This window comes from Buteo buteo, chromosome 10 (genome assembly GCF_964188355.1).
Source record: "Buteo buteo chromosome 10, bButBut1.hap1.1, whole genome shotgun sequence".
NCBI lineage: Eukaryota > Metazoa > Chordata > Aves > Accipitriformes > Accipitridae > Buteo > Buteo buteo.
In genome coordinates this window covers 8,260,465-8,271,393 of record NC_134180.1, presented here as the reverse complement: position 1 = coordinate 8,271,393, position 10,929 = coordinate 8,260,465, and the positions used below count along the sequence as shown (strand labels likewise).

Below are 10,929 nucleotides of genomic sequence, written 5' to 3'. Positions count from 1 at the left end.
TTGCTGCAGACTGAATAATATTTTGGCTTCCTCCTTTTCCAAAGTATATTTTAATTCAAGAACTCCCAGTCAACCAGTGTAGGCCACCCTTAAATGTTCATGAATTTGGGTAAGGGCCATTCTTGGCTTTAAAGTTCAGGGCTCTCTGGACTTTACCATAGTAAATAATAATAATAATGAATCATAAATTTCAAACAGAAGATCTTGCTTAGAAATCATCTCTGTATCAGTTGCTTTTTGGTGTTCAAAGACTGGATAATCAACTCAGTTGCTCTGCCTCAACTATCAGGTTATTTAAACCATGTATTTAAAGAAGTCTTTAGCTCATCAGATTGCAGTGGGAGTTTGAATCCCATTTGTTTGGTGCTCATTTAAGACTGGTTCCTGATCTCAGCATTACCAGAAATTTAATCCAAGATCAAGACCCTAGTTGAGGCAAGGTTCACAGAACATTCAGGATCCTTCAAGCTGAAGCCCTCATTCACCACTGACAGATAATTAGTGAAATACCCAATTAGTCTTTCAATCAGATGTTTCCCCCAGGCAACCACTACTCAAGTAAATGCTTAGCAGAAGTGCAGTAGAGCCCACTTCTGCCATGTCACCACCAAAGCTCTTGGCAATGCTTGGTTTCCCAATATCATGTCCAGTGCTTCTGTTCTGTGTGACTGAAGGCCAAGTATTATCTTTACTATATGAATGTGAGGTTCCTTGCAAAAGAGATCCTCAAGCCCTGACCATAGCCCCCAAATGCTACTGCAACCCAAACAAAATGTAAGGAAGCAATTATTACAGCAGTCTGAACAGTGATCCCAACTGTGCAGCTCCAGCAACCATCAAAGCTCAAGCTGTTCGCGTTCTGAAGGCAACTCAGACATTACAAATGTCCTTTCATTCCTAATTGGAAGAGACAGCCATCATTTTGAAACATATCACTGAATAGATGTTCTAAAATATTTTGTTTCAGAAAATACTGAAGTGATCATATCAATTATTTTTAGTTTGGCTTTCTTGTTTGGATGTTTATATAATCTAGTCTAAACTGATATGTGAGATGATAGTATAATACATTTTATAGTATTGTAATAGTCAAAGTGAAACATTAGTTTCCTACAGAATACGCTAATAAAATCAGTACGTTCCCTGCCCCCAAATTTAGTGAACCAAATCAGCAATTTCCAGAGGAAACAGTCATTTCAAGAGGAACAGTCCTGTCAAGAAGTATTTGCCCAAGCTCTTTTTCTCCAGACGTATCCCATCCATTCAGGCAGCTTGCAGTGTGCCTGGTCTAGGTAGCAGCCACCTTAGGCTCTTTGACAGGCAAGAAGAAACTGGCACCTCCAGAGCAATTCAGACCACCTCAGAGCTGAACTGGCTTGAAATAAGAGAGTCTCCCCTCTCCCTGGTGGTTGTACAGTGGGAATGAAAATGCATCCTTGTTATAACCAATTCAGCATCTTCATTGTTAATGTCAAACAGAAGTGCAGTATGATCTGAGGAGCTGTGACTGTCAAAACCAGAAAAAGGCATGGACTTGGATAAGCAAACACCGATTAAAAATCAAAGTCATGGTACTGAGACACTACATTAATGGGAGCGATACATCACTGCATAATGCTAACTGACAAAAGCTTTGCCAGTTATTCCACTGAGTGCCCTCAGTACCTTATGCCATTCACTTGTTTTTTCCATTCTCTTAATCCAGGCTCCCCAGAGCGTTTACAATGGCATATCAGACAGTAGGCCTGTCCAGAGGAACTTGACTGTTATGTGTGATTAAAACCAGTTGTGTTGCATCCCATCCCTCTTCTCTTTCTTTGATGCTTCTTCCAACTTGCCAAGAAAATCCCTCCTCCACTTGCCAAAAATGATTTGTTCTCTGTGGTCATCACCACATCTCACTGAAGTAAAACAGATTACCTTTGATTTTAAGAGGAGGTAATTCTGTTTATCTAAGAGCAATAACAACACACTGTATTTCAAACATACAGGTTAATACCTGTCTCTTTCAATTGATGTCAAGTAAGCACTCCCAGACCTTTGTACCAAACAAAGCTCACGTTCTTCTCATCACCATAAATAACAATGTTTGTGTGTCACTATACATCCCTAGGCCTTGAAGCATGTGTTACCATTGTGTTCGGGATGAGGAAACTGAGGCACGGAAGGGTGATCTGGGCCACATTACAGCTTTTACCTAAGTGGTAGCTGCGAGTGATTAACACCTCCACAAATCAGGCCACTACAGGAACTAGAGTGTTTTGCAGACAGACATAAACTTACTCTGGTTGTGCTTGGAGCAGATTGAAACAGCATGGTTGTGGTTAGCCTGCTTATTAGGCCAACCTATGATATGTCCTGCAAAGAGAGGGCTCAGGCTGAACTTTGTGCTCATGAACATAAACAGCTTCTGTTCCTTTCAAAGCATTGGAAGAACAACCTGGTGTATGCCTGCAGCAAAAATAAAGACAGAAAATTGGTGGAAAGTCTCTCTTCCCTGTATCTCTTCCAAAAACGTTGATTTTACAGGCATTTCAACCTGTTGTGGTATTTTCAGGCTCCTGAGAGTAAGGTTTTTCAAGGCATTTGAAGATGCCTGTAAGTCTCTGAAGATTTGGCTTGTAGGAACCTCAGCTTCACAAAAGACTGCATTTTCAGAATTATCTAGGAGATGAGATTTGAAAGCATTTAAGTGCCTGTCAGCAGAGGTAGGCACCTAGAGGGATTTCTAAAGCATTTGGCCAATTCAAAGTTTGGCATCAGCATGTCTTTGAAAACCCCTCAGGAGATGTAGGCATCTTAGGTACAAATAATCTCACTTGATTTGAGACACCTAAATATAGGTGTCTCGTCTAAGATAATTGTCTAGGCTCTCTTTGCAGCCAGTGGAGAAGAACTGGCCCATGCAGAAGACAATCATGGCCAGACCATGCATTCATACCATTCTAGATACATGTATTAAAGATCCAAGCAATAGCAAAGTCCTGAAAGCTCCATTCAACTGTGCCACTTTACAGTGACTTGAACTGATTTGTTGGTACATTATGCCTAATTGTTCCCCTCTCCCTAACCTTTGACAATGCCCTGTGAATGTAAAATCCTGATTCAGAGACTGTCTCTTCCAGATCTGTAGCAGAGATTCCCAAAAAGTGGCACACATGCCACAAGTGCTGCCGAGCCTCTACAAAGTGGTATGCAACACTTTCTGAGCAGCCTTCTTTGTGCACATGCAGCCTGACACTGCTGGGAGCAGCTTCAATTCCAGCTGCCACTGCTGCTGGGGCAATACTCCAGTGTGCAAATCCTCCTACATTCCTCCAATAGCAGAATAACAAACATACAGCATCATCAACTCCAGAAAGTAAAAAATCACAGATCTAGCTTCAAAATCTTTGTTTGGAAGATTTCTCTCTGTGTGTACACACACGGTTAACAGTTCTACAGACGTATATGCATACATGTGGAATATATGCAGTTTGTATTGGCCAAGGTGACCTGTGGTCCTTGGAATATGTGTGGCTTGCCAGCTTTTCACAAGGCATCTGCTGCAGCGGAGCAGGGGCTGCTATGTAATCTAGATCCCCAGCCACACAAAGAAATGGTCCAGCACCATTTGCCAATGCAACTGTTGCTGGATCAGCATTGGATGTGTCATCTGCTCAACCTGGCTCCATCCCAGGACTCCATGGCAGGATCCCTTGGGTGACATCTGGCATGTCTCGCTTGTAAAACCCACTCAGATCTGCCCTAACCTCTTTGAATTAATGTTGCTTGTATCTTAAGCCTCTCAGTCATGTGAAGATTTTGTAATGTGCTACACAGGATCAGCTAAGATTACCTAATGACCTTGCAGCTCCCTTCTCTATGGCTGCACGTAATCAGAGAGCACACCAGGGGTGAGATGCTTCTCACCTAATTTTGACATCTAAGAGACACTTCTCTGAGGTTAAGGTGCTTGTCAAGACTTCCCATGATCATCACTGGGGAGAGATCAGCTCCTCCCAGAAAGCTTCTTCCCTCCTGCAATGGTTATCTCATATACTCAGCTGCAGAAGGACCCTACAGGACTGTCTTAGGTTCAGACAAGTCATTCTTAAGTGTTTAAGTGAGGTGAGATGAATTCCAGCTTGAGTGTATGGGAATTCATGGACCCTGCTGTGAGACCAGTCTTCAGTGCATTCAAGTCTGTTCTTTCTCCCACAGATGCGGAACTTGGATCTGCAGCCATAGCTGTAAAAATCTTACAACTCTGAAAGCCTCTACTGAGGACCAAAGTGAAGGTTGTCGGAAATTAGTCCATCTTGGACCTTTTAGCATTTTCCTTTCAGAAGGTATGGGCATGGATAGTCCTGAAAACTCGGTGGAGTACAAAATTACACTGATATTTGGCTTGTACCTCCCCCAGATAGACATGGTGAGTTTCCTGAGGGGTGCTTTTTGCACTCTGGATTGATCAGTTTACCAATAAGCCAGGGTTGACCCTCTGTTGGGTCTTATTAAATAACACACTAGTTTTACTTATGGATCAGTACATGACTGCATTGCTAAATAAACAAGTGCCTTCTCCTAAAATGAGGGTACCATTGGCAAACTCTTAAAAATCCAACCCATAAAATAAACAGACTCCAGGAGTTACCTGTGACTCCTGCCACTGCCGTAACTTCAAGGTAACAAGAAGTCAATAAACCCCCATCAACAAAATCCCCACTGGGATCCAGCAACTGAGACTCTGAAGCAGCAGTCATCAAGAGAAACTAAGTGATTCAGTAAAACATTAAAGTTCCCAAAGGAACCATATTTGGGTTGCCTTGATTTGGTGAGAGAGGCAGCCCTGACCACTTAGCAAAGGCAAAACATAGGCCATTGAAGAGGCTTCTGTTTGGATAGTGTCTGTAGAGCCATTTTGCTATCTGACTTGCTCCCTGCCTATGATTAGGCTATGGTATCATCCCTAGCTGTCTAGATGCCAAGGCAGAGGGACCCTGAGCAAGCGAGTACTTTCTCACCCTACACTAAGTCATTTCACTGCTCAGGTAGGATTTGGTCCCTGTTGTTCTGTTCTCCTCAGTCTTGTAAATCCCCAAGCTGATGGCTGATAGCACCTTCAGTTTGCAGCATGCAGTAATTCTGATTTCAGTGGGCAGAGCAAACCCTGCCTTTGCTCTAACGTAGCTGAGATCAGTAATTAATTCTCTCTTTTTCTGGGCTCTTTCAGCATAGGCAGCTTTGTCCTGTCTCCCCCAACAGACTGCATACTCTACAGCAAGGAGAGAAATACCACCTCATAAAAGACAGCTGAGCACATCATTTCAGTGATCCAAACCAGCCATGCAACAGCCAGGACAGGTACACGTACCAAACAGAAAGGATTTAGGAACTAGTGGACTAGTCTCTGTCACTGCCTTCTCAGGTAGACAGATCTATTTACAGTTAGGCTTTTATGGCCTCCAGCATCTCAGCATCAGAGCATGTTGTAATAATTAGTACACTGATCCTTTCCACCCCACTGTCAGGTGGGGAAGGACTAGTTAGCTTCATTGCATGTATGGGAACCCCAGAAAACAGAGTATGTTCATCTCATCTTACTTCAGCTGTTTAGTCCAACCGATTATTACAACTGCCTGATAATCGGGGAAGCAAGGCCAGTAACTCTGCAAGACTTTTCAGTCCATCTGATGCCATTGGACAAATCGGACATTAGGAATATCCTGTCTCTCTCTGCCGATCAGTGATTTGGTCTTAAGCTGGGACCATATACCTAAAGTTAAATGAGTTGAATCTCACCCTGAGGGAAACCTTGAGGGAAAAGGGTCCGATGCATTAGAGCAGGGAACAAACCCAGCTCTCCTTAGTCACAGCCATGTGCTCATACGACTGAGCCATTTTCTGTCTTATTTGTATAAACTGAGGGGATTTGGGTTTCCAGCACGGTAAACAAGGATTTAACTACTTCCTCCATCCTCCCAAATAACTTTCCCTGAAATTAACATGGTAAACAGAGCCTGCACTCTCAAAAAAGCCTTTCTGCTCAGTGTTGGTTTTGTAACTGATACTCTGCTGGAAAACAAGCAACTCAAATTTCTGCTAAAAACACAAGGGAACCTCTTAACAATAACATTACAAGTAGTCCTACACTCTGCTCTACTGGGTCCTGTGACAGAAGAGTGGACACGCACCCATGGATGGATTTGTAATCCTGTGTGATAAAGAAGTGCTATGGCACTGGCAGCACACAGAGAGCGGCACAGAGTGCCTCGCTCCCCTCTGGCTTTGTGCCCTGCTTGTCAGACAGGAGTGGACAGAGCAGCATCTAGCACCTGGGATCAGGAGCCAGAAAGAAGCTGTGGCCTCATGCTGGGCATGTGTGAGTTGCAAAGTTGGTGGCAGGAAAGGAGAGGGATGTTTGACATAGAAAGCAGGAGACTTGACAGGCTGGAGTATTTTCATCCTCAAACCATTGTGAGAATGGCTGTCCTGGTTTCAGCTGGGATAGAGTTAATTGTCTTCCTAGTAGCTGGTATAGTGCTATGTTTTTGAGCTAGGTATGAGAAGAATGTTTTCAGTTGTTGCTAAGTAATGTTTAGTCTAAAGTCAAGGATTTTTCAGCTTCTGATGCCCAGCCAGCAAGAAGGCTGGAGGGGCACAAGAAGTTGGGAGGGGACACAGCCAGGGCAGCTGACCCAAAGTGGCCAACAGGGTATTCCATACCGTGTGACATCATATCTAGTATATAAACTGGGGGGAGTGGAAGTGGGGGGATCGCCTCTCGGGGACTAACTGGGCATTGATCAGCGGGGTGGTGAGCAATTGCACTGTGCATCATCTGTATATTCCGATCCTTTTATTATTACTGTTGTCATTTTATTAGTGTTATCATTATCATTATTAGTTTCTTCTTTTCTGTTCTCTTAAACCGTTCTTATCTCAACCCACGAGTTTTACTTCTTTTCCTGATTTTCTCCCCCATCCCACTGGGTGGTGGGGGGAAGTGAGTGAGCAGCTGTGTGGTGCTTAGTTGCTATCTGGGGTTAAACCACAATAATGGCTTTCCACTAATGACATTTTAGGAAATAATAACCTTTGTTTGTAGTTAACACCCTTTAAGGCTTAACTGCACTGTGAACATTAGAAAGTTGTTCTTTCAAATGAAAACTCTCACATAACTAGGGAATGGAGAAGTGGGTCTAACCTGCCTTTGCAGATTGTCCTTCCTTTCTGTCCCATAACAATGAGTGCACACAAATAGCTTGATGTATCCATAGAAACACAGTGGCAGAAATCAAAGATCAAGACCAAGGTGACAAGTAAGGAGGCAGAGTCATAGACAGGAGAAAACCAGGGACTGTGTTACTTCTTTTGACTGGGGAGTAGTGAGAAACTTGCTGCCGATCACATAGTCTAGGAATATGTGTTGGAACTGTGCCTTCTAAATGTCTTTACTTAAGGTTAGGCCTAAAAACACAAAGCAGCTTATGGCATTTTCATTCATAGGTCTCCAAGGGTGCAGTGCAGAGAGGAGCATATGGTAATCCCTACTGTAGAAGGGAAAACAATGGCCCGGAGCATCATATCACTGAGTAGCCACGTTGGGAATCCCACCTGAATCAATCCTGTCTCTGGACAAAGATGCCACTTCCCTATGACTACAACAGGTAAGTTTTTCGCAAGCTGGGGCCAGGTTTTCTTTGGCATGCTGCATACCTTTCCTTCACAAGGGAGCTGAGAATGAAATGACAGCTAGCAACCAGCCCTCAGCCAGGGCCTCACTGCTGCTAGAGGCAGAGCAGGGCCTGCAAGGAGAGTGTCTTGGTACAGTAGGACGGGAGTTCCAGCCAGGACGGCTGAGGTGAAAATCCTGCACAAATCCATATGAGACACCCCTGCAGCTCAAGACATCCATCAGCTAATCCTCCCTTTGGCAATCTCCCCACTTACCCTTTCCATCAAAGGAGTTTGGATTACAACGGCTGCTGTCTTAATGAGTGAGACTCTGAAGGAGGCTGGTTTCTCCAGGACAAAAAATAAAGTACTTTGAACTATCTGAATCACCTTGCCTCTTAAGAGAACCAGGCATTTAACAAATTAGTACCGTGCTTCAGGAGGGAAGCGAGTACTAACCCAAGGAGCTGTGCACACAGACGAGTTGGGGCCAAGAGAAGCTAAGAGCTTTGTCTCATGCCACAAAGTAATCATGACCTGAACTGGGCACAGAATGGGCATGTCCCACCTTGCAGGTTTCTGAGCAGATTGTGAGGCCAAGGCCCTGGCCATTCACTGTCACTACAGACTTAGTGGTGTTCTTTGGCAGAGAAAAGGTGTTAACTCACGTTTCCTGGCTGCACTCCAATTTGGCTGACTATATTCTTGCTTGACTGACTTAAATTCCTGCCCCACCCAACAAACCAGTTTTGACTGTTTGCTGATTCCCCCAATCACTTGTTGCTGTTGGTTGTGGAATGGCCCCTCTTTCACCCTGGAGTTCACTGCATTGTGTTGCTTAAATGATCTCAGGTTGTAAGGTTATCTGCCATGACATTCCCTGTTCTGGAGAAGCACGTTTGCAAGATGGGTTCCCACCCATTCCTTTCCAGCCCTTGGAAGTGTGGCTGTCACAAGGAGAATGGTGGAGTAGGGTGTTCTCATGTGCTGTTGCAGAGCTGATGTGCTTAGAGGGGGCTTCCCAGTTTCTCAGTTCCTCTCATCACCGTTTTCCCTGTTAACTATCGGAACAAACTGTCCATGTCCCTCTAATCAAAGAAATGTGAAGTTAGCAAGAGGCCCCAAATACATTTCCTGGCAACAAGACAAAAGTAAGTCTACTGAGAAGTTTATGCAAAGAGAATATTTCTAGTGTATACAGTTCTGTCTTGTTCTCAGATGCCCATACCAAAGCAATTACTGTATGGGAGATGCCGCCTGGCTGGAAGAACCTGTTCATTCTGGGTCTGTAATGGAGTCTGTGAGGAGCTCAGCTTCCTGGTGTGGAAGAAGGTAAGTGTGTGTGAGGAATGGAGGCTGGGACATGTTTATTTGGGAGGGTAACTTTTCTGGGCTGGGAGCCTACTTTTTAATTTATTTGGTGGTCCGGGAAAATTCATCACATCACATTCTTCAGCTCCTGTTTCCACTGAGGTGATTACATCACCCCAGAGTCTTAGCTAGCTAACAGGGATGCAGCTGTATAAAGCACAGGCTGGCCGTTTCATGATGGCAGAGATGCGGTTTGTCCCTAAGACAAACAAAGTTGCACAGGAGAGGTAGAAGTCTGGGTCCAACCAGGGAAATGCAGATCCAAGGCCAACTCTGAACTTCGAGCCAGCTCACGGATGGTTTTTTCCATGTCTGCTTTTACCCCACCCTTGAGCTCCTCACAGATCCAGAGACACGTGTGGCCTCTATGTTCCTGTAAGCACAATGGCTGCTATTTCTGGGTTCCTGGGAGAAATGCCCAGGACAAGTACCAGGGCTTTCCAAGTGATAACTGCAATGGTCTGAGAAGCAATTTGATGATCTGGAGTTGCAGGGCATCTTGGCTTCTTGACAGCACTGTATTTTGCAAAACAAGGATGAGGGATCAAGGCCCACAGGAGTTGGGGCAAAGACTGAGACACAGCGTTGTGGTAAAGCGCTGAGAGCTGAGAAAGGTGGAAGGGGAGAGCCCTAGGATGTGGGGTTTCCATGCTACAGAATCAGTGGCTCTTCCACTCACATACTCGCTTTTTGGTGTCTTCCCACATGCTAGCATGAATACAGGAGAAAACTTGGTGTCTGCTGGGTTCCAACCCCTTGCTACTCAAAGGGACATTGGGATATTTACTCGTGGAGTCTCACAGCACCTCTGAGAGGTATCCAAGAACTTTACCACCATTTTGCTCACAGCAGTGGTAAAGCAGTGCAGGGAATCGCCTTTCACAGCCAGAGAGTGCGGCAGTGTCAAAGCATCAAAGCCAGAAGGAGAAAACTTGGGGCTGCCTGGTGCTCAGCTGACTGTGTTCTCCTCCAGACCCTGCTGTTTCCTCTGTGGAATGCTGAATCTGCTTCTGAAACCCATGTCTCATGTTTCTAATCTATCTTTACACCAAAATCTTAACAGCAGTTTAAAACTGGCATAATTTGTTTTGATAAAATGCATCTCTAAGCTCTTGCAGACAGGGATTCTGTTTTCAAAAGCTGAACTGTTCCTCCTGCAACGCAATGCAACCATACTCTCAGAGAGTTAATAAATCTATGCGTGCCCTTTAAAAGAAGAAATCATGAGGATTTTTAGATGTTTTTAGGCAAAGGTTCTTTTTTTTCTTTTTTCTTTTTTTTCATGCAGCCTCCTTGGTAACCAGTTAAAACAAATTCCTCCAGACTGTAAACTAGAGATAATGGAGTTCGCCTTTAATCTCGGTCCACTACAGATCAAGTTACCTCTTAGAAATTACTTATCCTGGCCAAGCAAATGAATTGGAATTGATGTTCTTAATTGTTTTCTAAATTGCTGTTCCCCACTCCCTTCCTCCCCTTCTCTCCACACAGCTGTTTTGCATCAGAGTCTAGTCTAATGGGTACTGTCACTCACACGAGGGGGTGAAGTCATGTGGTCATAAAAGAGAAAGATTGGGGGAAGAGAGGGAAATACCACCCAGTACATTATCTGGCTGTGACACACACAAATTGAATAGAAATAATTCCTCCTAGGGGGCTAGTCCCAACAATGGACACAGTTCGGTCTTGGGCTAGAAAAATGTGGAGACTCACTCCGTTCTCTGATACTCGTTTCTCTCTCACAGAGAAGGAAGATGATTAAAGTGCTAGTTTGGGACACAGGAAACCTGAGTTGAAACTGCTGACTTTGCGGCAACCTCCTTTGTCTGGTTTTGTGCAAGTTGCTTTGTTTATGCCTTTGTGGCTGCATTTGTAATACTTAAATAATACAATTCCCTT

General features: G+C 44.2%; 1 long non-coding RNA gene across 1 annotated transcript; it reads left to right on the top strand.

The window, feature by feature from the left end:
• Window positions 1-4,285: 4,285 nt before the first annotated feature.
• On the top strand, window positions 4,286-7,598 carry LOC142035865 (uncharacterized). The gene is made up of 3 exons (XR_012651974.1): window positions 4,286-4,414; window positions 5,216-5,346; window positions 7,492-7,598. It is a non-coding gene; the product is annotated as an uncharacterized LOC142035865 (long non-coding RNA).
• Window positions 7,599-10,929: the final 3,331 nt, after the last annotated feature.